Source organism: Psammomys obesus, unplaced genomic scaffold (assembly GCF_907164565.1).
Source record: "Psammomys obesus unplaced genomic scaffold, mPsaObe1.curated_primary_1811, whole genome shotgun sequence".
Taxonomy (NCBI): Eukaryota; Metazoa; Chordata; class Mammalia; order Rodentia; family Muridae; genus Psammomys; species Psammomys obesus.
The window spans coordinates 2,697,141-2,703,140 of NW_026585609.1; positions in this window are offsets into that span (position 1 = coordinate 2,697,141).

Consider the following 6,000-nt stretch of genomic DNA (forward strand, 5'->3'; position numbering starts at 1 on the left):
AATAGCACCCATTTCTATTTCTAGTAATTTCTTCCACCATGTATTTGCTTGTGCTTCGAAAATTTAATACCTGTATATGTACATATAGGTAATGCATTTTGATCTTATCTCTACCCACCCCACTACCAACTATATCTTCTTATGTGATGAAGCTCCCTATTTCAAGTCTTTTCAAATGCTATTGTCATTATTAATAAACCCTGTTTACAGTTAGTGCTGACCTCAGGCCCATGGGTTGGAGCCAACCACCGGTGTATGGACAAAATACTAGTAACCACAGCTCCCAAAGAAAGTGACCCTCCCTCAGCAACCATCACCTGCTAACAGCCAGGCATGTAGACACAGAACACCACACAGAGTGCTTCCCTCACTGATGCTGAAATTTTTGCTAACTTAATCTAACGGGGTCTTATTCAGGCGACCTTTGTTGATGGACGGTAATGTGTGCACTACTCAGGTCCAGAAGACAGAATTTCACCCTTCTTCTCTCCAGTCAACCATTAATACACTCTTCCCAACCACGGTTCTACCACGTTCCCTGGTCCTTGGGTGAGAGGGTACTGAGACAGCCCACCTACTATGGAAGACCCGTAGTCCCTTCTGTGCAGGGATTTTAGTGGGGAGTCCACATCAAATACTGTTCAGTGCAAACGAAGCTTCTCTTACCAGTGTTGGGAGCAGTGCAAATCTCCGATTATAGACACAAGTAGAAGGTAGTTTGATGACGAGATATTTAGCAAAACAGATTTGTTGCTTCCTAACTCAGGCTTTTGATTTCTCTAGTTATGAGCTTGAGTTGAGGTTTACAGCTCCTGCCAAAAAAATACTGCCTATAGAGCAAGTCCCAAATTCAATTAGGAAGTGGTCAGCTGGACCTTCTAGCCTTCAGCTAATTTTGATCAAAATATGCTTAGCTGGTCTGTTTTCTAGCAAGCAGGTTCCATGCCTCTGAAAGAGCACTCGTGTCTCATCTCTCCACCTTCCTACGTAGCATGGCATAGTGCTCTAAAGCTACCCGGCATGCAAGGGTTTCCCAGTCAGTTTGAGATTACTTCTCCTTACTCTGGAACCCAAGAGTGTGGTGACTTCAGAAATACTCTTGCCTCTTAGTTAGATGGACAACAAAGAACAACAACAATGGTTTATGTTGTTTTGGTGTTTTTGAGCTACCTGTCCAATAACCTGCGGAGGGGAATCCTTTGCTTGCAGTGATATTTTCATTAAATATATTATGTCTGCTGTAAGCAGAATTTCCATCCATGCAGGCATCTCTGAGGAAACTCCATTTTTTTTCTATTATGTTTTGCATTTAGGTTACAAACTAGTGAACCCAGAAACCCAGAAAGCTTATTCAGACACAGTTAATTTTGGTTTACTGGCTTCCATCTTTTGTTCTCTTGATCACCTTGACCAAATCACTACTTCAACTTTTAACCTGGGTTATCCTATACACCTTATAATTCACCTATGTTCTAATATCACCTCTCATTATATTTTACTTGTGTTCTTTATTTTACTTCATTAATTTTTGTTTTCTTCTACTCCTTCATTCACCCATTCTTTACTGTCCTCCATATATGAACTTTATTGGCGGTAACATTACCTCTTCTACTTCCTTTTACAGATATTTTACTGTCTCCTCTCATTTAGTATGACTTCTCTAATGGCTTGTTTCTGATTGTGAGCTTCTATATGAACTCAAGTTAAAATTATACAAAGGACTTTATATCCTACTAAAAATACATCAATATTCTCTGCTGAACTCACAAAAGCTAAGAAATGGAACCACCCCACATATCCATCAAGTGATGAATGAACAATAAATATGTAGTATGCAAGCACATGAAATATTACTCAGCCATAAAAATGTAACCATGAAATTAGTAGGTAATTAGATAGAACAGAAAAAAATTATACTGATAGAGGTCACTCAGGGTCAAGGAGATAAGAACCATGTGTGCACTCTCAATGTGATCCTGGCTTTGAATTTGTAGCAATTATTTTAGTAAACTATGTTAGTTAATGGATCAAAGATTTAATTAATATTCTAAAAGCTTCTAATCTTCATTCTACTTGAGATGAAGTCATTAAAGGTCTGTGATTCTTTGTTTATCAGTGACCAGAAATTAGTGAAGTTAAATTGATTTACTAAAGAGAAAAGCTTTGTTCAATCTATTCATTGATTGCTTTATAGAACATTTTCTGTTTATTGAATTATATACTAGCTACGAAATTGCTTCTCTTTAAGGCACGTGACTGACTACAGTAGAATGGGGATGTAATATATTATATGTGCATATTTTTCTTATGCGGTACATGTGATATTTATATTTTATATATATTTACCATGTATATGATGTTTAATATAAAGCACAAATATCTTCCAATGCCAACAAATAATTGTACAATAAAAATAGAGATAAAACACAGGGCTGGAGAAAGAGTGCAATAGTACATTCTGCTTTTGCAAAGTACCCAAGCTCATTACCCAGCACCCATATCAATCTGCTCGTATTTTCCTGTAACTCCAGCTTCAGGGAGCCCAAATCCCTCTTCCGGCCTCTGTAGGTGGTGAACTCATATGGACATATGCACACACAGTTGAACACATATATACATAATTGTTGAAAAGAAAGAAAAAAATGTTCTTCTCTAGACTGGTTACGTTTTAGTCAAAGATCCAAGATGTTCTTTGCACTGAAAATAATGACATATGATTGTACTTACACCAAAATCTAAGTGAATAACTATGTTAGGAATTGTCATCTAAGAATCAAAGAGTTAGATAATTTTGTATTCAGTATTTAGGTTATTAAAATTTGAAAGGTAAGAACAGACAGTATAAAATCTTGGTCGCTTTGAGGTTTTCTATTGCCAGCTATATAAGAAATTAAGTGGAAGACAATGCAGCCAGTCCTAATGAGACCTGATAGGCTAGGGTCAGATGTAAGGGGAGGAGGACCTCCCCTATCAGTGGACTTTGGAGGGGAATGGGAGGAGATGAGGGAGAGAGGGTGGCATTGGGAGGGAAGGATGGAGGAGGCTACAGAGGGGATACAAAGTGAGCAGGGTATAATTTATAAAAAAAAATTAAATTAAAAAGGAAGTGTTTGTAATTTAAAAAAAATATGATATTTTATTCCCCTCTCATTTTGATAAACACTCACAGGAAACTAGACATAATAACGTAATGTTTTTAATATCCATTACTAACATTAATTAAACTAATGCTATAAAGCATAGAGTATTGCAGCTCCTGGGGCCTAAAATTTACCCAATATTTTCTAGGAGAGCCAGGACAAGGTGTTTTCCTGAGTGTTTTATTTTGTCTTATTAAATTCTTTAGAACTTATTGATGGGTTCCAGTTACTTAGATTTTCCTGATAAGGAATGTTTTCATTGTTGAAAGACTTTAATACGGATCCACTTGTTTCCCCCTTTACTATGAGCAGCATGATGGTTCAAATTAAATGTTCTTGCAAGGTACAGAGCAGGGTGGGTTGTGTAAAAACTAAACTGTTCAAGAGATTCGTGAGTATGTGTGATGCCATTCATGAGGAAAAAAGAAACAAATACACATAATTTTGAAATATACAGAATTAAATTTACAAAACTATGAATATTTCACCCACTTTTTAAGATTTCATCTAATTGTTCCTTTGGAATATATTTATAAAAATAGCCTTGTTTTAAAATAATAATTTACTCATAAATCAGTTTTCTTTAATTCTGGGTAAGCCATGAGGTATTGTTTATGACAAGCATTAAGTTTAAATATTTTTCATGCAGAAGATTCACTTTTCACAAACATGCAGGGGGTCTGAAAAGGAATTTGGAGTACACCTTGGTATGTGACTTTTTATTTATTCAAATAAAATATGCTCTCATTTGAACTAATTCTAAGTTTCAGTAAGTTTGTAATTAGAATATATTATTGTGTTTGTAATTTTGCACTGCCAAGTATCCTTATTTTAATTTTCATCTAATGATGCTTGAAATGTCATCAATCTGAATGGATTTGTGTGAGAAATTAAATTTATTTGGGGAGTATTTTTGGTGTTGCCAAGTTTTTACACGCTAGTCTGGCAAATGCCTCTGAATTAATTAACTTGGTAAATATTTATACTTTATGCTAGGATCTACCCAGTCTGATCTGTTTAGTAAGTGTCTTCTGGAAGACCCAGAATGAAAGTATGACATGGACGGGGAGTAATATATAGCTCGTGACCTGGAGGAAACTCTGAATATTTGAATGTTTCCATCATCTATTTCTCAGCTAATTTCATTTTATTTTAGTGTGTTTTGTGAAGTAGCTGGTGTCGATGTAAGGTAAAAAATACCAACTCACTTAGCTCATACATGAGAGACTCCTCTCAGATCTGATGAAGCTTGCAAGGCAGACAATGGATAAAGAGGGGAGTCTTGAGGTGGATCATCTTTGAATTTTCAGGCTAGTTTTCTACAGCCTTGACAACTTAAATGTCAGTATAGGACTGGTAGTTTTGAGTGTTTACCTCCATCTTTCTTCAAGGTTGATGACACTGAAAGAAAACACCCTTGCTTTTAGAAGATACAGGTCAAAACAAGATTTGAGTCTCATATATAAGCCATCTTCTGGGGACCATACTAAATCACAGGTAGATATTTAATTGTGTTAAAATACAATTGTCTCTGTAACCAAGTAATCATAATTTCTTATGAGATTGCTGATGATTTTTTTTCTCTTACTTCTACAGAAGTACAAATTAAAATGACTTTTTTCATCAGTAGATACTTTAAGAAATTTGGTAAACATCAAAGAAATATTTTTTCTTGTAGCAGATCTTTTATATAATCCCAGAAAGTCCTTTTTCCAATTTAAAAAATCATTGCTTACTCATTGTACTATATCCTGCATAAAACAAACCTGTCTGTAAATTGCAAGCCTCTGAATATCCTTCAGTTCCAAAAGAAAATGAAGATAAAACTGTGACACTTTCATGAGATGGCTAAGGCCAATTGCTGCTTTATTCACAGATGACATATTCCTTTTATGGGTGCTTTCTGCCTGATCCAGCTTAGAAATTATCACATAAAGATTGACTCTGCCCTTAGCAAAATGGAAAAGTACATGTAAACTTGAAACATTTAGCCAAACACCGACAAAAATGAGTAGGGAAAAGATGCATTGTTAGGTGTCAAGCACAGAGCCATAACCCTATCAAGATTTTAAACAATTGGAAATGAGAGTCAGGTGACATCATGAAGATGAGGACATAAAAACAAATCGAAATTCTTGGAACTTACATCAGCTACATATTCTTGTGTTTATGTTGTCGAAAAAGTGCTAATAGAAATTCACACTTCCAAAGCCCAAACCATGTTAGATGCTGAAATTTTAAAGAATATCACTCTTATGTATTGTGCAAAGGAAACAGAAATTAAAAAGAATGTTGACTTTTAGCACTCCCATAAGCTTGTACAAGTGTGGAGTCAAAGTTGACATGTCACAACTATAAATACAGATATTGTGGAATTATTACTATTTTATCAAACTGCCCATTCTAAGAACTATAAAGAAGAACTAAAGCTTGCCAATTAAAGGGATTTTATTCATGTTCAGTTAATATTTTTTCAAAGAACTTTAATACCATTAGGTGATAGTCTAAAGTTGCACTCAAGGGTCTGTCATTTACCCTCAGGACATGGATGTGATGAAATATCTAGGCATATTCATGTATTTCATAACTATTTAATATTTTTGGACCATTAGCATTTTTAATATCACATGCAAAGCAGAGTATATGTTATTATATCCATTTTGCTAATAAGAAAACAGCATGTTGGAAACATGGCTATTTCTTGGCACAGTAACTGTCAACTTGTTTATAGTATATACTACCTTAATGACACTTTGTAGCTCTATTGATGTATGTCTGAGATTAATCAACAGCACCTTATGATGTTGAGGCTCATGGATATCATTGACATGTGCCTTGAGTTTGTGTGTTGGAAATTTAA